We start from the raw sequence: 25,619 nt of genomic DNA, 5'->3' as shown, positions 1-25,619 counted from the left end.
CAAGCTTAACCACCAAAGAGGAATAAGCACTGCAGGAGTGCATGGTCTCGCTACCTCTTCCTATGGTTCTACCCCTGCTCTTCCTTTACCAGCCATACCATGATCCCTTTTCATCTGGTCATGGAACTTCCAACACATCAGAGCCTTCAGGCCCTCTTGCAGCAGCCACATGCTAAATGGAGCAACTACATTTTCAGAGTACTGGCAGTAAAATATGCTTGCTTGATGTTAGAGATACACCTCCTACTTCACAGAAATAAAAGCTGTGTGTCACATTTAACGTGCCAGACTATTTTGATTTCAACAGTGCAGAAGTGGAGAATGATTTTGTTTAAAGCAGTCCCAGGCTGAGCCATGTTTAACTGCTCTTTGGAAATAGGGGGGGGGGGGGGGTCTAGAGAAGGGAGATGAAGGAATAAAAAAACTGTTAACTTTCACTGGCCATCAATTTACGTGCCAACAGTACTATATAGGTTGCTTAGAGAACTGTTTGTTAGTTTCTTGTCTAACCTCCACTTTCTTTTTTCCTTTTTGTAACTGTTAAGGACTGCATCCAGAGCTGTATTCAGAAAAACACATGTAGCAGAAAAAGCATTGCAAGTTTCAAAACAGGACCTTGTGCACTCTGCTACCCATAAGGAAGCTTCCTTCCTTCTGTAGGGAATGTCACATCATTGGACTAAACCTGTTCTAAATGAAAGAACCAGGCCAAAGCAGTAATGTAGACAACTCCAATGTTACAGCTAACACTACTGTTTATATATCTATGACTGACTTACTCCCTTACCTGTTTTAATTTCCTATTGCCCACTGAGCTTCTTTTAAGCAGGCGTTGTCATGCAATTGGTGTTTGTCAGCTCCACCAATAAGCAGAACACCTGAGGCACTTAACAGATTTTCTTCTAGTTCCAGTTGCAAGCTTAGAGAATGGGATTGCAGATATTTCTTCTTCCTTTTTTTCATGTTGGACCTTTATTCTGTTTGTTTGCTTTAGATGCTTGTGGTTTTGCAATGTAATCTGGAACATGCTCAGCTGAGCAAAGTGCTCAGAACCTAGTGTTTGATATTTTTATGGTTTTAATCAAAATGGTGCTGCTTGGTGTACTTTCAAATGTAACTAGGATTTGGCTGCATTTGTCTGGCTAATTTTCAGAACGTTGAGATAACATGCACCGGTACAGCAGGTTTACATTCAGCTTTGCAAATCAGGGAGAGCACTGTAAGAGGAAACGGTGGATTAAGTACGGATGAGTTCTAAAGAGCCTTTGAGAACAGAAGGTTTTACAGAATCACTGATTGCACGCAATCACTGAAACTTGTGGTTATGTGGGAAACTCACCATAAATCACCCTAAGTTTCAGAATCTTGCAAATCCATACTGAGGCCTAAACTGAAGAATTTTTCAGCGTGGATAGCTGAGTGATACATGATCCTGACATAGGATGGTTATCATTTTAGATGTTACCCAAAAACTAGAAGGAAAAACCACTTCTTAGCATGGCTGGAACCACTAGGCACTGTAGTGTTCACAGAGGTTCTGGTGACAGGAATTCTGAATTTACTTTTCTGTTATGGTGTCAGAAAGAGTAACATAAAATTCTCTATCTATGTTTGAAAACAGTCTCAGTTTTAAGTTCAGCCCAGCTGTACCCTGAGGCTGAAACATGGCCATGTTTTGGCAGCAGGGAAAACTGCCATATGTTGCTGTGATAAAGAAATTACACTGATGCCAGTCTCTGAAGTCAGACTTATAAAAAATATCTAAGGGAGTATATTTGTAGCAGTATAAGCTTTTATATATATATATGAGTCTGACAAGTCTATATTTAAGGATAGCTTTTATGTCTCTGTAACAGTCACGCACTTTGTAAATGCTGCAAGCCACAATTCACTATTGTTCTTGAGAGAAGTTGTATATAATACATAAATCCATTGCATTTCCCCGTGACAGAGAATTGCTTGCCGTCTAGCTCCCATTCTCCAATAGCCATAGGACAATTCAATTCCTTGAATAAGTTGTCACTGACTGGCTTTTAGGTAGTGAGCACATACTGGAAATCGATAAGAAGATTCTTTTTTTAGCAGTCATTCAGTTAGGCTTCTAAATGAGAGCTCGGATGTGGAGACCCTGACCATGGCTGGCAGCAACATGACGTGCTCTTTCTTTTTTTAAGGTCAATATAGACCATCAGTTTGTAGATCTTGTAGGTGACTTTCAGTGCTTTTAAAATCATTAATTACTTTGGTTTAGTGCCAGCAGTATGTCAAGGATCTTTGAACACAAAAGACTCTTTGTATTCTTGATACGCATATAATAAAATCTATTGTAGGATCTATTCATAAAATCTGGTAGTTCCAAACCATATCCACTGCAGCTTAATGCAGAACAAAATATCCAGTACAAAATACTGATCTCAATCATAAACCTTCTGTTTTTTATTGTAAACACTGAAGCTGCTGTTTCTCATTGCTGAAGGACTGCTACTGATCCATAAAGATGACTGAGCAGTTTCAAATTCTCTCCATTTACCAGTATCCCGAGACACATTTGTCAGATTGCTAAGAAGTTGCTGAGAACAGACAACGGATTCCACCAGCGTCTTCTTGTTTTCACTATTTATGTCCTTGAGCTCTTGAAATAAATTATCCAGAGATGCAATAAACTTGTTTTGAAGCAGAAGTTTTACTGCTGACTAGGTTCATAGTTTCCAGGTAAACATTTTCTTGCCCAGCAGTGATGGTGGTCTTCAAACTTCTATTTTTTGACAGTATACTGGCTAAGTTCTGTATCTCCTGTGCTGACAGGTCCCGCTGGCTTTGCAGCAAGGACACTAATACCTTTGCGTTCTTTGAACATACAAACTTTGTAATTTCCACTTCTCTTAAATTCTCCCATATTTTTCAGCTGAGAAAAAACACTGGTTGTTTCTTCCTATATTTTTTCAGTGTGAGTCATAGATCTGAATGTGTTATTCTGAAACTGACAGTTCAGTTCCAGGACAATTTCTACCATATAGCTAATATATATTTAATGCTTTTCCTAATCCACATATACGCTCCTCAGTCAACCTCAACAGCTCAGCTTTACTAGCAAATGGCAGAGTCATGTTTTTTTCAGACGTATAAGAAAGCAGTGGTCAACAATTTTTGACAGAGGGAAAAGACGCTGATACAACTAATGCAAATACGTTAGCTGCTGAACAACTGGTAGATAGGAGGCCTATAAAATATGCATAAGATGTCAACACCTGCTGCTGCTTCAGACTGTTCTAACTGAAACTTGTATTTTATCGAACAGACCCTTCACTTCTCCTGCAAATGTATTTGCACAATAGCATTGTGTTGATCAACTGCCTTCTTATGATACAGTTTTATATAGATACATCTTTTGTATTAACAATAAACGGCTAGCTGTGCCATGAAGTTTTTCTTTGGTGTTTTCCAAAACTGAATTCCCATATTCTTTCTCAGCTAGAGGAACCTTGGTTTCTCGCAGATTTGTCTGTGCTTCTTTCAGTTCTTTCTCCTTGATTTTCAGGCCTGTTTGCATTAAGGTTCGTTTTCATTAATTGTGGATGGTTTAGTAACTGTTTTCACTTCTTCCATGGTGCTGATTACGTCAGTATATTCTGCAACTTGTTCTTCCTGAACTGTCAACTTTCCTTAAAGGGCTTCATGAATTTTTGATGAAAATATAGATTCCATTTTACTCTTGTGCAGCAGCGAGGTCTCCTTTTAGATGCTGAGTCTCTTCAGTATCTTCATTAATAATAGCTCCTTTTGGCAGCTGCTGGTTAACTTCAGGCTTCATTATGTTCTTTGCTCTGTGAGCATACACCAGTGTATTCAATGTTTCCTCAGGATTTATAGATGTGGGAGAAACTGTGGCAATTATTGATGTTCTTTGTTTTTCTCTGAGAGAGTCTTGAAGGATTCTGTTAAGATTCTCTGTGTCTGCTTCCACAAGAGCAGTAATAACTCTTTCACCAGTCAGAACAGACTACTTGGTATTTCCAATTTCACAAGCTCTTTTATCAACTGCCCAAAACTGAAGTGTTTTCACTTTCTGCAAGATCATCCAAGTTTATCTTCTTAGTTCTAGCAAGCTCTTGTCCATCTGCTCTGGTTTCTTTCATATGGATGGTAAATGAAAACACAGAGCAGGATCAACTGGAATGTGCATTCATGTTAGCAGCTGCAGTAGTTCTTTTTGCTGCGCCTGTTTTCAAGATTTGCTAGGCTTCATTTTTGGTGTGTACAGGTATTTCTTCCAAGCCTTTCACATTTACACCTGATGTGTTTATGGGATCATCAAACGTCTGCATTCTTTCTCCAGCACTGGGAATAGGATTCGGAAGATCAAAAAGCTCTTCAATATAGATTTCCATAAGAAAGAATTAAAAAAAAAAAAATCAGTATCAATCTCTGTAAGTTTCTGTAATATTCAGTACAATGTACTGTACCTGGTAGCAAATACTCTTCCCAAGCATGTTCTTCATCGAGGCTCCCCTTAAATCGTGCAGGTCTTTCCAATACCAGTTTGGCCGTAAATGATCACTGTTCTACCCGTAATAAATTCATCCAAAATGTGACAACACTGCTGCACATACCAGTTGTCTGTGACTCCTCCAGTGCAGACACATGAGTTAACTGGCCCTGATAGGAAGCAGTGGCCCTATCTTTATGCCTCTGTTTTGAAACAGAAACAGGCCTCTGCCTAGTATTGCACCACATCAGCACCAACCTCCTTTAGGCTTGACTTGGAGAAGCTTTGCATTATTACACAAAAGGCACCACATAGAGCATCCAGTGCTGTGCACTCTCTGAACTGACTTTCCAGCTTTTACTGTCTGCTCTGCAGATGAGGAATCGTGGTATTTCTAAATGCTTTCGTGGACAAATTACAGCAGAACAACTCATCTGTCAGTAGGTTTAACTAAAGGCCCACACTTGGAGAAATGTTTGGAGAAAGGGAATTGTCATCTGAAAAAATCTTGAACTCTTCTGATGAGACATGTATGTAAATTTTCATATGGAAGTGTATTGGAGATGGAGGCAGAGGTTTTGGAGATCTGCTGGTTTTGTATTAACTGTACAGATCAGAAAACCAGAACTGACTCCCAAGAATATCCAGTAGCAAGATGCAGACTCTGCTCAAAACTAGAGCTCCTCCATGCAATTCTCAAAATAGTTTGTCCTCCTATATATTAAATGCACTGTCCAGTCTTTCTGAATTATATGAGTGGGTCACTCGTCATTAGATTTCAGTTCTCCTGAATGTTCTCCACAATGATATTAGAGGATGAGTTAGAGGGTGGGGGAAGAAAAGCTCCCATCACCTCACAGTTCCACGAGGTGAGGATGAAGGAAAGGCAGTTACTGCACCTCATCGCAAAACTGGGCATCGTGTCCCTCCAAAGACAGCATCTGGAAAAATACATGACTGCAGCATGCCTGCGTGCAGCAGGTTTATCTCAGAGAGATGTACTCGTCACTCTGGCAATAAGGTTTTTAAAAAGCCGCATCAAAATCCTTAATAGGATAATAAAGCACTGATGCTTTAATAACCCAGGATGTAGCGCTCAGGCCCTGACCCTGCAGCGGGCCTGCCCTTCCGGAGGCCTCTCCCTTTCCAGCCCTATTTCTTGTCCTAAAATCCTCCTTCGCAGCTCCCCGCGGCTGACAACCCTCCTGGCCCTGCGTGGTCCCACCTCTCAGGTGCTCTGACTACAAACTTATCGCTACTTCACGGGCTTGGCTGGGCCTTCTCCCTCCACCCCTCTCGGAGGGCCGCGGCGCGGGCGGACGGGCAGCCTGTGGCGCTGCCGGCGCCCTGCGAAAGCCGACGGCCCTGCCGCGCCTCGGGAGTGACCGAGAACCGCCGGCACGATCCCGCAGCCCAGGCCCGGCCCCTCCTCCGGCAGGTGCGGCCCTGCCGCGCCGGGCCGCCGCTGCGCACTGGGCGGAGCGGGGCGGGGCAGCTCCTCCTGCTCAGGCACCGGAGCCGCACAGCCGGGACGGCTGCTCTGCAGAGCGGGAGCTTCTTTCCCCGCTGCCGTCGGAGCGGGGCGGAACAGGCGGCGTCCACCGCTGTGCGCGGGCCCGGCACCTGCCGTGAGGTGAGCGAACGGCCGGGCCTGAGGCGGTGCTTCGCCGCCGCCGTTACCTAACCGGGGTGGCGGGGCGAGGTGCGGGCGCGGCCGACGGCAGCCCCCCAGCCTCGCCCCGCTCTCCGGCCTCTCAGCACCGCTGCCTGTGGGGGGACGTTGCGGTGGGGTGAGTATCCTGGTTGCCAGGGAGACCGTTCAAACGGCAGCTCCGGCCGCTGGGGCGTCCCAGGGTAACGGCCGACGCTCGGCTCGGCGGTCCCGCCGGCCCTGGGCTTGGTGTAACTCCGGTGGCGGTGGGGAGGACGAACCGGAGCCTGAGGGGGTGGCTCAGCTGCGCGGTGAGTCCCGCTCCCTCCGGGGTTGTGTGGGGACGTGCTCCAGGTGCTCGGCTTGTGGCGGTTTCTTAAAACATGGCTCTGCTGCCTCGAAGCGGGCGATGAAATGCAGCTCCGTACTTAGTACGAGCTGTTCTCTTCGTGTATCCGGACTCGAAGCTACTCGTTTGGGGGACAAAAATAAGCTTTTGCTACTTTCCGGTGCTTAAATACGGGAGAGCTCCCAGCTGGGAAGGAGCTAGGCACCTGGATTGCCGGGAGATTAAATCTGCAGCCCTGGGAATTTAAAAGGTACTGCTCAGGTGGTTGAATACCTCGCTCAGGTTAGGAAAAGATTTGGTTCTTGGCTCTAAATCTCCCATTTGGTCGATCTGGAGAAATTCTACCAAAAAAAAAAAAAAAAACCACCAAAAAAAACCCACCAAAAAACCCCAGCGGTTCCTGCGATGCTGTGTGTTGCAGTTGTGTCGTTGCTGGCAGACGCCCTGGGCATGGATGGAGGGTGAATTCAGCCTGCAGAGCAAACCCGGCTTGTCTGTATGGTCTCTGGCAGAGTCCGTCTGACAGTTGATATAGGTAACCATCACACAAACACTGGGAAGCAGTATACTTGGCACCGTACACCGCAGTAAAATGTGGAGGAAATAGAGCTACAGTTTAAAACTTAGCACAGTGAGATAAACTGCAGATGTTGATCTTAACAAATAGTGTGAATTTATATATATATTTTAAGCTTGTTATTAATTTGTTTGGCTCTGTAGGGGTGGGAGGATATCTTACAAATGTTTCAGAAGTGAGGTGTCTTATTTGTGTAAATCTTAATGGGAGCATTTGTTCAGTCATGAAAAGATCAGGAGTAGACCTAGAGGCCGCAATCCTGTTAACTGTAGCGCTGAGGGTAAAGAATTACTGTAGCCTTACCAGTTCCAAGGATCGACTCAGGGATCTGCTTGCATGAAGTGATTGGCAGGGGCAAGGCCTCTGAGGGGTGTTCAACAATTGTTTAGAGTTGTTATCCAAAAAACAAGTTTACTGTTTAACTAGGTCCTACAGAAATCCAGTGATATGCCAAACGAATAATGTAATTGCTACAGATGCTTAAAAATCTAGCAGTATACAGCTGCTCAGTCAGATCTCTTTGTTTTACTTAAGTTTACAAATGATTAGAAAGAAATTTTTGTTTAACTTTGAAAGTATTCTGGAAAAAACCCCTTTCATCTTTTGTCTCCTTTTCAGATTGTGAATAATTTGATGATATTTGTAAAGCACTTTGCAGTTATTATGTATGAAATATGAAGCTAGGTATGGCTACTCTGAGAAACTGGTAGGGAATAATAAGCTTTTGCTCTAGTAGGACACTAAAAATAATGCAGTCATACCAATTAATGAATGCCTCTTAAGTATAAGATTTTTTTAGATGCTTACAGTGTTCATAAAAAAATATTGTGTTTTATTGTGCATATGAGAAACGAAAGCCCCTGTTACTTTCTGTATAAGCATGCATGGAGAAATGTGCATTTGGGTAGCTATTGAGTTGGCAGATGTGGGGAAAATAGTACTAATATTTAAAGGGGGAAGAAGTTGCCTCAGGGTTTCTTTAAAAACGATTCAGTTGAATTTGCAGGTGTATCTTGCATTTAGTTCTGAGAGCAAACACTTTCAGGGAAAAGAATTTTAATACAGAAATTGAGGTGGTGTTTGTTTAACACAGAGTATGATTAACCATTGTCTTTACTGTTAGAAAACCATGTGATATTCTAAAAGTAAGGATGTGGATAGCTGTGTTTGAAATGGCAACTCCTGTTACAAAGTCTGTGTATTGCTAAATGTGTAAGTTAGCTTGGCTCGGGATTTGAATTTGAGCACACAAAGATATTTGAGTAACATTGGGGAAGGTGGTTTCAGTTTAGTTTTTTTCCTCCCTGATCATTCCCTTTGCACTAAGGGGTGCAATAAATGTGCAGTTACAGTCAGGAGAAGTATTGTTGAAACATTGGTAGCAGATGGAAATTTAGGCTTGCATGGGCCTTTTCTTGTAAAGTGAGCAGGATTTGACCAGAGAAAATGCAGTGTTCATTAAAATAAATGATGTTTTTTGTTATCTCCATTTTTGATTTTCAATGACTTGCTTCTGCCTGAAAAATCAGAAATCGATATAATGTAGCTTCTGACACTGATGGTCAGGTTCTACAACACAGCAAAAAGGAATGCTTTCAGCATGAAATTGATGGCACTGCTGTGGTGTTTTCGATTGACTCTGCTGACTGGAATATGATTGACTTAATGGCCAAGAATGACAGTAATTTAATGCCATGCTAGGCTGGAGAAGTGATGATTATAAATTGGACTAGAAATTGGATTAAGTGACGAATGAAATTAATTTAAGCAGTTGGGCAAGAGCGGTTGACAGTGTTATCAGGTGAAACTAGCCATAAATATCATCCACTGCAATTATGCTTACCTATGGTAACCACATAGTTGCCTCATTTTAATTCTTTTTAGTGTAAAGAAATTATCCTTCAGATTTCTCAGACATCTAGGGTTTTTATATGGCATTTGCCAGTGTGTTCTATGCTCTGAGGACTTCAGTTGCTCCAGAACTGATTGTGGGGACAGGGAGAGGAATCCTGTGTTCAAATTTTAGTGTTTCACTTCTTTGGAGATGGTTAGAGAAACAGGGCCAAAAGACTGAAAATGAGAGGTTTTCCTAACAAATAATTGAATTTTTAGAAACATTATTTTGATTTTTATATTTATTTACTCCCCACAAAAATTACTAACTGGTTGAGGTGGTATAACCCCTCAATTTCTTGAACTATCTGACAATTATACTTATTAGTGAAAGACATAGGATCCTTGATATGGCAATTTCTGTATCTTCACTTTGTGTTCTGACTTATGTGGCCTTTTGACCACTCATAAGATAAATGAGCTCTGATGTTGCTTCTGATGTTCTGTATGCTTACCTGTTTGCAAGAGTATGCGGTTTTAGATGGGATGCTTTTATTTTACAGGCTTTTACTAACTTGATTTCAGAGGGATTTTTTTAAATTTTCTTACCAAATTTAGGTTACTGAAAATCGGTGAAGAGCAGATAATTTTTACAATGGTTTTTAAACAGTTTCTTATTTTTTTTTTGAATGTGGGCTTATGGGTTGGATCTACCTTTGACTGAAATTTGGGTGAGCAGTTAGAACCTTCAATTTGAGAATAAATGTGCTTAGGAGAGAATTTGAGGGGCATTCTTGCCAAGTCTTTGAAGAAATTCCATGGGCCAGAAGCACCTCCAGGGCGTAGCTTCAAGAGAAGAAATGAATGCCAATGCTGTTGGAATTGGCAGTTTAAACTGGGAGACCAGGAGAGCTTTGAAGCTCCTGTTTCTGGGTGTTTCCATGTGGATCAACCACCCTGAATATGAATCTCCCTGACCTTTATAGAAAGGGAAAGGCCTCATGTAGGCCAGGAAGGAACTGCAGCATGTTGTGGGCAGGTGCGAGTCTGTGCCCTGGGGAGTCCGTGCCCTGGGGAGTCTGTGTCTTTGTGATTTCCAGCATACATGGAGGAACTTGGTGCTATTGACTGCTGAGTAACCTAGCCAAGAGTGGAAAAGGTTGGACATAGCTAAGATTTGACACTGAAGTCTCTTACCAGACTTTCTGTGGACCACAGCAATGTTTCTTTCTTGGGAAGAAGTTTTGCACTCACAATGTAGCTGAATTAGAGTATCTTTTGTGCTCCATGCTGTCAGTTGACAGCTAAGTCACTCAAATGGCAGTGCCCTGTGGGACCTGGGGCAGTACTGGTGGGCCTTTATACACCTACATACATTGCAAACTCATCAAAATATGTCTCTCTGTTGGCTTGACAAATGAAAGGTGTCATATCAAAAAATTACATTCCAGTAGTGAATGCCATGCAAGTTCCATTCACACTTGTGCCAGTTTGAAGATAACGACTTGGATATCAGCAGTTGGGGATTTCTCTGTGATAAGAAAGCAACAAAATATGTAAACAGTTCTGAGTAAAATAAATCAGAGGCTTCAGAACATCAATAATACTTGCGAAAATATGATTTTTCTCTTATGATAGGTGACTACTCTGAACAATTATGTAAATTGAGAATGTGTTCTGCCAAAATTTCTGTGGCAATATGCTGCAGCAATTTAGAAAAGCTTTAATTGTAGAGAATGAGCCTTATAGGGAGATAAATATTGTAAATATTTTGATTCATCAGTGCTGAAAGGTTGTGGTTGTTCTGAAGAGTGTCTTTTTCTGCAGCCATCTGTCTTTATTTTTCCTGAGAGGAATGATGTATAGTTGTGGGTTTTGACAGTATAGAAGATGTGTTGTTGCAGCCTAATTTACTGTTGTGTTTTTCATGAATGCTGTGATTATTTAGGATTTATCTTAAAAATGTGTATGTGTATTTTTTCACCCAATAGTCTAAACTTTAACAGCTTCAATTTTTCTAACCCCTTGTACCTCCAAAATAGCCTTTCATTCTACTCCTCAGAAGAATATGCTTGAAAAAATTCTCAGCATCACTAGTTCGGATAACAGGAGGGGCTTTCGTTTTAAAGGTATCATATCTAAGAGTGATTGAGGTCCATTTCTGCTGTGTTGATATGACTTGATTTCTGTCCTGTTTGGTTTCTTTCTCTTAAAGAAATGGTTGGTTAAGTGTAAACACATTGCTTAAATTAATAACAAATTTTGAAGTGGACGTGAGCAAGCTTATGGCCTTATTATGTCTGGAACATTTTCCAGCAGGATTCACTTCAGGTTAAGTAAAGTAAAAGGGCTCCTGCCCTTCGTAAGCTGAACTGGGACTGTACCTGGCTTATCAAGACAGAACAGATAAAAACCTGTGATTAAAGTAATGTCATCAGGATACGTGGAATGTATTCTTTCCTGGTTTATTTTTGAAATTCTTGAAAATTGGTGTTAATGTTTTTTCCAACAGCTACATTTATATGAAGAGAGTAGCTTTGAATAATATTTTTAAAATCTATAAGAGATCAGGAATAAGTGATGTTTTTAAAACAATAATAGACCATTAAAAGGTTCTCCCTTTAAGGATTTTTCTTTTTCTTTTTCTTTTTCTTTTTTTCTTTTTCCATGTTATACTTGGTTTTGAAAACTCCCTTTCAGTCACTGACCTTTATTTTAGTTGCATAAAACAAGAAAAAAACCTGAGGTGATGTTTTCAGAACAGAACTGGGACTTTGACTTCAGCAAACTGTGGAGATCAAAATAGAGATCCTAAGAGCTAAAGGCTGAAGTGTGGAACTTCTTCAGTGGGGATAACAGTACCTGTTCTGTGGGTTTGGTATATTCCTTAGATGAACACTCTTCCTCCTCACCCTCCCCTCAGCCCCCCTTAGTAGAAACCTCAGGCAAACAAGCAGGAAGAGAACAGAACTCCTTTCTGTCAGGGTCTTAATGCATCAGGACTGGAGAGTCTGCCATACCCCTGCTGTGCTGGGCTTCTCATCCTCAGTGAGGTTACATTAAAATACGCTCTGCATTTCTTGTGGTCTGTGGTGACTTTTTCATACAAATGCAAGTGTTATTTGCTCATTGGGAAAGTGCATAGGAAATTGAGTGATGTGGTACAGCTATGAAAACATGTGCATTTACTTTTCATGTATGTGCTCCATCCTCCAAAGAGAATTACAGAAATGGAAAACCGTAGAAGTTGCTGAAATGTAAGAGGAGTGGCTGTGCTTTGTTTGCTTACTTAGGCAGGATAACTGTGAATGGAGGTGGAACAAAAGTAGGAATTCAGCTTTACAGGAAGCAAGTCAAACTCTACAATGTTTCTGTAGCCAGGGCTGGCTGCCTTGCTCCTACATGGAGTTCTCTTGTACCAATGCGACTGGACCCTCAAGTATGGACTTAGTTTGAAGCATGTACATTTTTACTTATTTTATTAGGATTGTTTAGTTTCTTTAAGACTTTATAATTGGGTCCATTGTGTTAGATGCTTTATGGAGTCAGATTCCATGCTTTAGATCTTTGGATACAAATGACAGAAGATGACTGAAGATGAGAATGTCATGCACATAACCAATGTAGTTTATACTTCTTGTAGCTGTTCACATTTCCACAGGATTCCAAATCTGGCATAGTGCAACTCTAAACTACTTTAAAGGGAGGAAAGCTGCTAGACAGGCCATTTGAATTTACTGTCTTTACTCTTGCACTATGGACTTGCATTGATTTTTAGTGGTGTTGCTGGATAAGTGAAGAGAATTAAGGCTGTAATAACTTAGCCTTGTCATTGTAGTTTGTGGCAGTTTAAGATGTAAATACCTCCAGCTTTCCACCTCCCTCCTCTTGTGTAACAGGGCTGGTAGAGTAGAGCATGTGCCTCTATTTTGGCAGTTGTAGGCACTGTCATGAGATGTCAGTATGGGTTTGTACTGTAATGCCAATGGGATGGTGGCAACGCAAGCATTGCCTGTAATCTTGGGAAGGGGAGTGGAAGCATCTTCGATAGCATAGACTGCTTCAGTGAATTACACGTTTTGTTTCTACCTTTTGTCCTGTCACTGGTCTGTGTGCTGTGAATTTTGAAGGTTGTTGCTGGACACCCAAGGAATGAATTTTCACAGGCTGCATACTTAGTTTCTGAGATTTATTCTTTGCTCCAGGTAGTGAGAGGGATTATGATGTGATTAACAAGGAGCTCAGAGCAAACCAGATGAAGCCCTGAACATTTAAAAGGAGGAGATAAAAAACCCCTGTTGGTTTAGCTATGGTGATTTAAATATAGGATAGAGGTGAAAGGTGAGCTTTTGTTGTTTGCTTGTTTGGGTTTGTTTTATGTGGGGTTGTTTTGGTTTTATGGGGGTTTTTTTTGGTTTTTTTTAGGTTGTTTCTTTTCCTTTTTATTCCCCCCTAAACCAGTCAATATTGTCTGTGGGAGGGAGTAAAAAAGGACAAGGTTTCCAAACAGAAATGTTTCTTTCACATAGACCTGAAGGGGGCACAGAAGTCTGAACATTTGTCTGTTTCTTTTCTAATTTAATTTCTGATCCTAATTAAAGATCAAAGATTAAAATAATTTAAGACCCTCTTTTTGGGTGTTTTTCCTTGAACAGAGGCTTTTCTCCAAATAAGGAAAAGTTGTGTCTCAGACTAAGGAGGTTGGGGAAATGTTGAAGAAAATCTTGAGCTGTAAATTTAGAACAACAACAAAAAAAAGTCCCTGCATCTGTTGTTGATTAAGATCATTTTCCATCTGTTTATCTGTATGATACACATGTTTGAAAACTGTCAGAAATAGGCTTTATCAGAACATTCAATCTAATGGACTTCTGTTCCCTTATGCACCCTGTCTGGGTACATGGAGAACAACAAGAAGTTATGGATCAGGCTCTCCTTGCCTTTCTGTCATGGTTTGATGTAAGATGTTGTCGTGGTTTAAACCCAGGCGGTAACTCAGCGTTGTTGGAGGCTAAAGTCAAACGCACAGCACCAGGTACTAAGAAGGTGAAAAATGACTGCTACAGCTGAACCCAGGACAGATGTCCTGCAGCAATACTGGCTTGAGGTACTTGTGATCTCTCTGCTCTCCTGCTGCAGTTTATTGGTCTTGTATTTTGCTGGCATTACTGTTTGTGGAGGTGTGCTATGGATCACCAGTATGCCTCTTAAAGCTTTAAGGAAAACAAAACACACCAAAACTTCCTAAAATTGAAAAGCAGCCTCACTGAAGTCTCTATACACTCTTTAGCCAGCTCAGGAAAGAGAAGGAAGCATAAAGGCCAGCATTGCTGCTGAGGTTGTACCCATTTTGCCTTGAAAAAAAAAAAAAAGAGCAACCAGTTGCTTTACCCTGTAATGAATACATGCAGACTAGAGAAAAACATCTTGACTGTACGTTTTCTTTCATATACTAGGGGGTAATAGGTGTTAAATTAGTGTTTATATTTACCATATTCTTGCACTGAATTGGAGTAAGCAAGTGTTTTTACTGCAGCTTGCCATAAATAAACAGAAACAGTGTTTGGAAATCCTGACCAGCTTTTGTGTAGGAGAGAGCAATCATAGCAAACTGGTGCTGTGAGAAACTGAAAACAAATAAAAGATGAGCTGTTATTCATGGTTTACAAAGCAGAAGAGATTGTGCATAAAAGAAGCAAGTTATTTGCAAATACTGAAAACCATTATTTGCAAACCTGGGACAAATTTCAGTAGCAACTCATGTTCTCCTGGTTTTAGTCTGTAGAAGATATTGTGAAACCAAAGGCAATGATTTAACCAACTTCGGCCTTAGAGAAGGGTGGAAACCTTCTTCAATTACTGCATTCAATACTGCTAGAAGTCTTTTGAATCTTCCCAAGGTGTTTCAAGAACATTTCCTACCTGTTTGAGTGTTACAATCTTGCAGTCACTTACAATGTAGCAGTTAACTAAAGCGAAGAACCGTTTCTTCTAACAAAACTTATCATAAAGGAAGTACTGTTAGTACGGTGTTTTGTGTGGGTAACACATTGAGAAACTATTCGGATGTCTCTGCAAGCTTCTGCATTGGGCTGTTGAATGCAGGTGAGGTGGTGATCTTTCAGGAATTGCAGATTGGTAAATTCCAATCCAGATTCAGAGGTTTTATTCTCTGTGAGAAATAGATTTCAAAGACCACACTTACATAATGGCAAATTGGGCAAATACTTGAATCCCAGCGGTATTGCTGCATCGGATTTCAAGTCATGTCTGAGAAGGTTTGTATTGTCAGTAATGCTTACTGACAGAATTTCATAAATACTTAAGATCAAATAGCTTCTTTTAGTTCTAGTCGGTCTGTAGTTTGTGCTCTTTCTCTCCTGGAGGTATGTGGGAAGAGCCTTTATTTGGTTATCTCAGAATCAGTATAAATCCAGAGGTAAAAGCTTGCATTTGGTTTTCAAATATAACCAATTGTTGCATGAAAGCATGCTGCAAAGCTAGTCATAGTGGTGATGCAACAGCTTCTGTCTGGTCACTGACTGGCAACACTGTCAGATTGAAAAGTTAAAGAGCTGCAAGGTAGAAAGAGATCTTTCAAACCTTCTTTTATTTATTTATTTATTTATTTATTAGAGAACAAGTGTCTCCTTATTAGGTACGGGTGACTGTGCTGTTGCCAGCTAAATGAATGAACCTGGCCAAAGCTAGAAGTCAACCCTTTGTTTGGTTATAGTGACTCAGGTCATCTAGATGCAGTCCTGCACTTGTTGGCTGCATTCAGTATGTTGCTGTCCAAAGATGGAAAAGAAGCAGTGAGTCTGTGCTTGGGTTGCTGGATCATGTACAATGCAACTGCTCAGTTTGTTGGCAAGGTGAGGAGCAGTCTGTCCCCTGCAAATCCTCTGATTCAAATCCAGGTTCTTGTGTGTGCCATTTGGTAAAGAGAGAAATCAAACACCGTTTAATTATCCTCTTAGTCCTTGGATCTATCTGCAGTATCCTTAGGCTTAGTCACTGGAGGGGATGGATGAGTACTTCGCACCATCTTTATTCCAGTCAGCAGCTTTTGGGCCAGTGTGTGTCTGTTCCGAGCTCAAGACATTGATGAATAGCTTCCATTTGTCGTTCAATGGCTTTTAATTTTAACATTGTCAGCCTGAAGCATTCAGAAGTCAGTTCCCAGGCATCAGTAATTAAATAAATTCAGACTTTTGCATTAGAAGTTATAAGCCTCTGGGACTAGGTTGTTTTCAAGCTTCTCTTGGTAATCTTCAGGCCTATAAACTTTATTCTTTGTTTGAAATGAAAGCTCCAGGTGCAGTTTGGTTTCTGGAGATACTTTTGGTGACAGGCAAGGAAACTACCACAACTGCTTTAATTTGGGTTTTCCTTACCTTAAACATATTTATTTTCTGATCACTGCTTATCTTTGGTTGCAACAAAACTTTTCTCTAGTGGTAGAGACTGAATTAGCATTTTTCTTCCTAAATCAGTCTGTATCAAATTTTGATTTATAAGGTCAGTTGCTTTTAGTGGTGATGCTGTCTTGTTGTTTTTTCTGGAGATGTACTAGCACTGATAAATCTAAATTTTATTATTTGCTGTGGACCAAATGTAGAGGCAACATAGACACCTTGCATGTGGGTTGGAGGCTGGGAATGTAAACTAATGAAAAAGTAATTGGAATAAAGGAAAATCTTAGTGTGTCGTAATATAGTGGAGAAGTCAGAATGAACTGTTTTGGCCTTAAATGTGTCCATGGAGAAGATTTGGAGGAAAAAATGTCTGCAGGGTTCTCTGGTAGAATTTTGATGTTGCCATATGCAGGAAAATCTTCACTGTTTTCTGGGATATGGTAATAACAGTAATAGGCCACTGTCGTCCTGTCTGTAATTCATGGTCTCCTTTGGTTTTGAATTCCTTCTCTGCCTAGCAGTGTGTTTTTGATAGAGGTGTCCACCATGGCCTCTAGGAATCCCAGCTTGGAGCCTACCCACAGGAAGATACAGCTGCTGGCTAAGTTGGCTTTACGGTTAACGCCATTGATTCGGTGCTGAATGAAGTGCATCTTCTCCAGGGGCTCCACCTGTCCCCACTCTGCTCAGCTGTGGCTTGCCAGTTGCCTGACTGCCTTTTCCAGTTCTTCCCATTCAAACCCAAAGGTCTGTTCCATGCTGAAATCCTAGGTATCAGGGAGAAGTGTAAAAACCTATCCCCCACTGTGTAAGGAGCTCAGTTCCTTTTATTCCAAGGTGATGATTAAAATATGAGTGGTTGATTATTTAAAGATTTTTTTTTTTTTTTTTCTTCAGTAGTGGGAATGTTTTATGCTTATCCTTGGAGAACTGCTTGCCAATAGCTAGGCATTTCATAATTTGCCTAGCTGCATCTGTAGGAGTGATCTAGCATTAATATTTCACTAATTTTTTTCAAATATGCAGCAGCATTTCTCCCAGCAAATTATGAAACATTGCAATAAAGATTCACAGAAATGTAGGCTGTTAAACTGTTTATTTAGCCTAACTCTCATGGAAAACCTCGGCAAAATTATTGATGAATTTGAAAATAGCAAGGTTTGACCTGAAATTTTGTGGAAGTTAATGCATGCATACTGTATATTCGTAATCTTCTCAGCTGTACCATAGAGGATCACACAAAGCGCAGAATCATCTGGGTTGGAAGGGAGCTCTTGAGATCATTTAATTAACCCACCCCTATTCAGGTAGGGTCAGCTAAAGCAGGTTGTCGAGGACTGTGTCCAGAAGTGATTTGAGTATCTCCAAGAATTGAGACTCCACAACTTCCCTGGGCAATTTCTTCTGGTGCTTAACCATCCTCACGGTAAGAAGTGTTTTCTTGTGTTCAGATGGAATTTCATGTGTGTTAATTTGTGCCCATTACATTATAGAAGAAGCAATGTTTTAACTTGAATTATGAGTAGCTCTTTGTAGCATTTAGTGATTTTTAACATGGTAATTATTGACTAAATTTTTTAAAATATACATGTTATTTTAGAAACAAGTGTTCCTAGAGCCTTTCTGAATTTTATCTTTTTTTTATATTGTCATGTATACAGATGTTGTCTTGATTTTTCCCAGCTGTTTGGATATGGCCATGTTGTTTTGGGGGCCACAAGAGACAAAATGTGGGCTAGTTGGCTGTATGGGCGATGGAACCAGCACTGGCATAGTTAAATTTGTCAATACTGATGAAATTTTCCCAGCCTTCTGAAGATGCATGTGGGTGAAAGTATCTACACTTCCAATGAAGAAGTGTCTAGGGTTTCTTTTGGCCTGTAAAAGTATATGATAAATTTCATGCTCATTTAATGATATAATGTAAAATTGATGGTGATTTTAGTGAACAGTTACTGTGTGACTTGAATAAATTGTCAAAACAGAAACATGGTCAGTAACCTGTTGCAGTGGTCTGATGCTTGGAGAACTGCCAGTTGGTCATACTGTTATGTACAGGCTTTTTTCTTTTTCCTGATTCCTGCTGTTGAAAACACCCACTGAACAGCAAGCAAGTATTTTGTGCTATTGCAATTATGCTGGGGTGGGGTGGGGGGGTGGGGGGGAAGACTCCTTGAAATAGCCTGGTCGCTGCCTGGAGGTGATTATCTTGAAGTCAAGTTCTGCCACCCTGTGGCTACTGAAGGTCGTTCTTAGAAGGTGCATGATTACTTAGCTACTGGTACTCACAGCCTTTTTCCTTTAAAATCCATGAATGCTATTTTGTGGAGAAAGTTGAAGGACTAGTGTAGGTCCCATGGAGATGTATAAACTCTCTTTGCTTATATTAAAAAATATAAATACTTATTCACTGGCAATGCCATTAATTATAAATCTCATGATAGCGTAGTATGTAGACACACAACTGGTCACCTGGTCACCTCAGTTATGCAAGATGCATATGCAGCAATCACTTATGCTTTTCTTAGGATTTTTGTGTGGTTTTAAGCAGGAAACGTGATCACTTATGCTTCAGTCATAGGTATAAAATATATAAGTTCATGTAGACTGATTGCCAAGATTATATGCTAGCTATAGTACTGTATACTTCCATCTGGCATAAATATTCCATATGCAGATTTGAAGTGGTTTCAAAAACATGCCCATGTATTTTTGACTCTTACTACTCTAGAAAAGAATGATGGTTGTATTCAGTAAAAGCACCTTGATGGTTGTGACAGTTAAAACTCCAAGGCTTATCTGAGTGAGGCCTTGATGAAGCTGACAGCGTTTCAGAGCATGCCTCGCTCTTGTGTGACAACTTCAGTGTTCATTTCTAGAGTTATCAGGAGAAATAATTACGATATCTCTAGTTAAATTTATGTTGCTTTCTACTATAAAGCATTCTGACCTCATTTGAGAAAACTTTAACATTTTGCAGCAAACGTCAAATTTCCTAGAAGAAAAATGCTTAGGTTTGAAGAACAGGTTTGGGGAGATTATTCTGTTAGTTTTTATCCAATGAAAATGCAAGTGAAATACCAAAAGAAAGTTCAGTTACGAACTAGTTAAGTCACCCTGTCTTTTCTTTTCTTGAGGTCTACAGGAAAAATCTTGAAAGCATACTTTAGCAAAGTAACTGAAGATTTGGGTTCATACCAGCAGCAATATGCCTTAAAACTAAAATACCAGAGAGCTTTCACCCTGACCCTTTATAATGACTGTGGACTCAATGTGTGGTTTAGATATTTCACTTTGAGAGTGCTTTGCATATTTGTTGTCCAAGTTTCAGAAAGATGAGAGAATTAGTTCATAGAATTATCGAATAGTTTGGGTTGGAAGAGGCCTTTAGAGGTCATCTAGACCAGTCCTGTGCAATGAACAGGCACATCTTCAGCTAGATCAGAGCCAAGTTGTGATGTTGTTCTCCCAGCCATTCCCTAACAATGACACGTGGGTCAGCTGTAAGGAACGGACTTCTTTTGCCCCGTGAGTAATTAATATCATAGCTTAATGATAGCAACAGTGAGTAGCTCTGAAAAGCTAAGCTGATAGTGCATAATGTTATGTTATTACAGTTGTATAAAACTGATCTTTTTTCAAATGAGAAATGTTAAATGGTATACACACATCCTGGAAACAAATGTGTTTTGAAAGTCATCAAACTCCGAATGTGTGGTTTCCAGTAGAACTGTGGACTTTCTCCTTTCATGGGTAGTATGCTACTGCGTTGAGTTATATGATTGCATGCGGTTTTATCAGTAGAATGCAACAACCTTTCGCTCAAGTGGTAGTGTAGGCAAAATCTGTCTGATGTCGCACAGATGACCGTAAACCTGGCTTTTTATTTTTAATTTTTTAATCTGAATGCCTCTTCAGAAAAAACTGTTCCAAGTACTGGTGTATCCAGATACACAGAAGACATAAAGCCACAAAGAGGATATAAAGATGTAAAGATCTGGTTCTGCTTATACATCCTTTATCCCTGTGGTTTCATTTTAAATTTCTGTGGTTTAAAATCTTAATAATTCCATGAAGTCAGATGGCATTTTGGTAGTCATAGACAATAAACTTACGACTGTAGCTGATGGCCCAAAGATTGTAATGGCCTTTCCAGTCTCACAAGAAAATGGTTTGTAACTAACCATAAGTGTATAATAGTCTGTTTTTTTTTGTTGTTGTTTCTTTTTTTCCTTAGTGTGTTTTTACTTTATTATTGATTTTGCTGGACGTTTTCTTGCATTCTTTTGACTGACTCCTATTTTTCCAAACAAATCCAGGTTTTCAAGTTTTTTACTTCCTTGGTATTAAGTTCATTAAATCTAAGGTATTTTTTTTCAGTGCTATGAATGCTTTCTCTTGAAAGTCACTATATTGAGGCACTGTGTTAGATGAGAAGCTTGTAGTTGAGCTGAGTTATGATTTCACTGACAGCAGTGGGCAGTGGCAGAGTTTTCCTCACACTTGTGATATTCTTGAATGTTTTTGTATGGAATGAAGAATATCTTTCAATCTTCAAAACTCTCAACGAAAAAGGGAAAAAGTAGTGCCTTCCAGGTAAGGGGGAGAAGTGCTCAGAAAAACAAGTTTGCAATCAAACTCTCTTTTTAGCTGTTTCCCTTTTGACAAATTAATTTGAGAAAGGACAGCATTATCTTCTAGTTTTTTATTTTCTGTGAATAGTAAGCTCATATATTCCTTTTTCTGAAGAGACTTTTACCTACAGAAGGTGAATTATAGCTTGAAAAGATGATTTATTCTGACTTACTAAACCCAGAGTACTTTAAAGACAAAACCAGAAGCTCCTATGAATAAGGATTTAAACTAGGACAGAAAATTGCCATGGGTAAATCTTAATGGTCTTACCCTGCGTCCGTGACAGCCTCCTTCAAGATCTGCTATGAAGTCATTCTGGAAGGAAATGGATGTAGTGTACTGCTGATAGTTGTAAATGTTGCATTTTCTTTCTAAATAAAGACCAAATTTAAACCAGATATTTGAAGTTGTCAAAGGGAAAATAACATTTCACAGAATCCAAATGCCTTATTTCATGACATACCTAGTTGGTTTGAAATTTTGCTTTCCTATAGGAAAGAGTAACATGATGCTTATGAGCCCTTCAATTCATTTTTGCATCTGGTTTATGATGTTATTTCTTCTAACTTAAAATGAAGAAGTGTGGAACAAGTGAAATTGGTTTTCAGTGCTTAAAATACATAATTTGAAAAGGAGAGCCTGGAGGCAAGGAAGATAACTAATTGAAGATAGCTACTTGAAAATGCAAAATCTGTTGAATTTTTTATATATATTGAGTATTTCTTGTCTTGTTAACAAATTTTTTTTATATGAATTTTCATAAGTTTCTATCTAATCTACTTTGGCAAACTGCAAATTTAATGAAAGCAATGTTGATTCACCATTTTCCAACATAACTGAAGAGTCGGAATTAAGAATATTAATAAACATATCTAAATGAAATATTGCTAACTAGAAAGATGCTCATAGAAACAAATGAAAAAAATAACATCTAGTGTGAAGTATTACAAATCAACACATTTTAATGGTTACCGAAAAGTGAGACAACCTCAGTTTAGAAAGATAATTAAAAGCTGTATATGTGAAATGATGTTAAAATCTTTACTTAAATCATAGAATGGTTGGAAGGGACATTAAAGATCATGTAGTTCCAACCCCTCTGCCATGGGCAGGGACACCTGCTAGACCAGGTTGCTCAAAGCCGCGTCCAGCCCGGCCTTGAACACTGCCAGGAATGGGGCAGCCACAACTTCTCTGGGCAGCCTCAGGGTTTGTCTAGCTGGTTTGAATGAGTGTTAAAATTTATAATTTAAAATAGATATTTTGATAGGCAGTATTGTTTTTAGTAGTATGGAAATAGATAAATGAGTGGCTTTCCCAATTCAAACTTAAAAAAAAAAAAAAAAAGAAGAGAGAAATTGAAGGGCTTTTCACATGCTAGAGGAGTTCATAGGTGGAGTAATACTGAAATAATACAGTGACATTCTGTGAAGTTTAATGGTAAATAGATGATCAGGAACCTTTTTTGTGATTAACTGGCTGAAAGCCTTCTCTGTACTACTGTAAAGGACTCCTCAGTTCCCAAACTTTCTCACAGCATCGTTTAATAGGAGATGAATAACATAGATCTTCCCACAAGGCAAGCCAGTCTTTCTGCCGCTGTGTGAGTGGGTCCGAAGCAGCTGGAGTTGTTGTGGGGAGCAAAGCAGTAGCTACTTCATTCCACTTTGAAGTAGCTTTTTTTGCCAAGGTTTTTTGGCAACCTGCTCTTCTACCTCACTCTAAATATGAATCGTCAGAAGAGCAGTGGTGTCACATCTGGTTGCAATGAAGGTTTTTGTATGATAGCTGTGTGGATCTCGGTGAGCTGTCTGAAAGGTATTTGGCTCAGATTTTGTCTTGCAAAATTTCACAGTTTAACTCTTTGGTGGGGGAAAAGGTATAATTTGTTATGTAATTTTATGACCTGTCTTTTAAAGGGGTTCTGGTGCTGGCCATGATTGCAAGAGAGGATCTTGTCTGTTTACAAAAGCACTATAGAATTATAGTATACCAGGTTGGAAGGGACCTCAGGGATCATCTGGTCCAACCTTTCTAAACAAATCATGACTTGGACTAGATGTCCCAGCACCCTGTCCAGACGAATCTTGAGTGTCCAACATGGGGGAATCCACCCCTTCCCTGGGGACATTATTCCAATGGCAAATTTTTCTCACTGTGAAAAATTTTCCTCCTGTGTCCAACTGGAATTTCCCCGGGAGTAACATGTATCTGTTACCCTCGTCTTTTCCATGTGACTCCTTGTAAAAAGGGAGTCTTTGTCTTCTCTGTAGCCATCTTTCAGTATCTCTTGAATATTGTATTAAGCTGAACACCCTGAATTGGTAGCTGCTTGTGTTTCACTTTGATTTTCTTAAATTGCAATTTGTTGGTCTTTGCCAAATTTCTGGGAAGGGCAGAGTCTCACTTCTCCCACAGCAGCACAGAGTGTTACCTAGAACTAGAGGCAGACAAGTGGGAAGCAAATGGATGGAAAGAGCAGCCCAGCCCAGGTAGAAGAGAATCCTCCTCTGTAAACTGCTATAGCTAATGACCAATGATTAAGTGATCTGTACAGCTCCATTAAAATGGAATTTTCTGACTTCTAGATAGTCAATAGACATCCTGCTTTCCTCTAAACCCAGGCTGGGGCTCAGGGCATGGGCAAGGAGTGAATATATTGAGAAGAGGGGTAGTTTAGTAACCGCTACCTAAGATGTAATCACCTTAGTAAAGAGACAGAATTCATTTCTTGTCAAACATTATTTTTGTAGTAGGAACACATTTAAAATCAGGATTTTTCAAATCGCTTCATTTCTGAGTTCTGATTACAATTAATGCTTATGTTCTGTGAGTTCACATTGAAAGTGATTGTAGCTCGGTTCTTATTTGCATACAGGAAATATGAAAATTATTGATGAAACTGTCAAAGTGATATTTATTTTTTATAAACTTGAATTATGTACAAAAGATGCATATTTTCAGACATTATTAATAGACATTTCCATTATAAATATATTTTTTTTACTAGTTTTCAAGACAAAGCAAGCATGATTAGAGGGGAAGAAATGTTTCTTAGGCACCAGAACCGAAATACGGAGCCTGTTTATGCACAGAATTAGTCCTGTGATAGTCTGGGCTATGGTTTAAGTCCCTATGTAAATTTGCAAATATGAGCTAGAAAAAAAAAAGCTTATTAGGGGGATAAATAGTGAAATTTGTGGCATTCAAGTTATTTTCAGTAGTGAACTAGACTAAATGGGAGTTTTGTTTTGTTTTTCCAGTACCCTTCCCTGCCTTAATCTAATCCATATTCTGCTGGTTTGTAGTTTCAAGAACTTTCTTTCCTGCAATTCATTTCTAAAAAATAGAAAGGAGGAAAAAAAAAAAAAGATAAGAAGTGTAACTGAAATTCTCTCAATGCCTCAGATGGATTCTGTGTAAACCTTGAATGTGGTATTGGCTCCTCAAGATTAAACTAATTTAAATGAATGGGAACTCTTTCTGAAAAAGGACACATGCATTCTGCCAGTAAATGCTTTTTTGGAAAGAAACTGCTTTGTCTAGTATTTCCAAACCAATATTGCAATCAACTAAATTAAAGGATGAAATACTGCTTGCTTACATACTGTTTTAATAATGTTTGAACAAACAGTTCTTGAACTACACTTCTAATTTGGAGAAGCAGCATAGCCTAACAGTATGTGATGGATGCAGCAGAATGGCACACTGTTCCAAGATTTCCTGGGAGAGTAAAAAACCTACTTTTTACACCGCTGCATCATAAGACTAAGACAAAAGAATGTATAGAAACACTAACGCTTTGTGGGGCTGCCACAGAACAAACCCTGGTTTGATGTGTTAGCTGGACATGATCATTTGCATGGACAGTGTGATTTCTTTTGAATGGCTCATCTTTGAAATCATAGAATGGTTTGGGTTGGAAAGGACCGTAAGATCATCTAGTTCCAACCCCCCTGCCATGGGCAGAGGCGCCTCATACTAGACCATGTTGCCCAGGGCTCTGTCCAGCCTGGCCTTGAACACTGCTGTGTTTTCATGAAAAAGTACTGGTCTCCCCCCGTGTCCCACCAAATCATTGTTACATTCTTTCAGCACTAGCTGGATCACTATAATTTTTTTATTTTCAGATTTTTAATTTTTGTGATTTTCTAGAATGTGAGCAAAGCAATGAAGCAATAAGAAAATAAAAGTTATAAAATAGGATCAGTGGTTAGTGATCTTCGTTATTTGCAAGAAGTGAATGTCTCAAAGAAAAATGCAAAAAGAAAAAAATTATGGCAAATTTAGCATGTATCTCAAACCTAAGATCTAGTGAGTGTTTTCTGTTTGGCCTATATTTTTGCTGTTAATCTCCAATGTAATGGAGTGTTTCACTAGAACAGAAGGATTTAGGTGGAATTAAAGTTTTCCATTCAAATCAAAAGTCTTATCCTTAAATTTATAAACTAATCTTTTGAACCGATTTAATTACTTAAAGGAGTTAAATAGAAAGACAATAAAATGTCTTAAGCTTTCTAGTGCAAAGAGTTTCCTTATGTATCAGACAGTTTACATAAAGAAGAGGGATCCAGCTATCTGAAACAGAAAAGAACTCTTAGTACACAGAATTTTGGAACTGTCAGACTCAGCACATCCAGGCAACAGGTCCAAGTGCCTGTCTTTTTTGA

General features: G+C 39.6%; 1 protein-coding gene and 1 pseudogene across 4 annotated transcripts in view; one reads left to right on the top strand and one right to left on the bottom strand.

Moving 5' to 3' along the window:
* Window positions 1–2,412: 2,412 nt before the first annotated feature.
* LOC115609749 lies at window positions 2,413–4,799 on the bottom strand (annotated as a pseudogene).
* A 1,225-nt stretch (window positions 4,800–6,024) lies between these two features.
* Window positions 6,025–25,619, top strand: part of KLHL32 (kelch like family member 32) — a 117,727-nt gene continuing 98,132 nt past the window's right edge. For 2 of the 4 annotated variants that reach the window (XM_030489477.1, XM_030489482.1), the window contains exon 1: window positions 6,025–6,119. The gene's annotated coding sequence lies outside the window, so the exon portion shown is untranslated. Of the gene's footprint in view, window positions 6,120–6,286; window positions 6,449–17,635; window positions 17,741–25,619 lie in introns of those variants that run through there. The other 2 variants (XM_030489478.1, XM_030489479.1) reach the window with 2 other exon arrangements.

Source organism: Strigops habroptila, chromosome 6 (genome assembly GCF_004027225.2).
Source record: "Strigops habroptila isolate Jane chromosome 6, bStrHab1.2.pri, whole genome shotgun sequence".
NCBI lineage: Eukaryota > Metazoa > Chordata > Aves > Psittaciformes > Psittacidae > Strigops > Strigops habroptila.
This window is presented reverse-complemented; position numbering and strand designations above follow the sequence as displayed.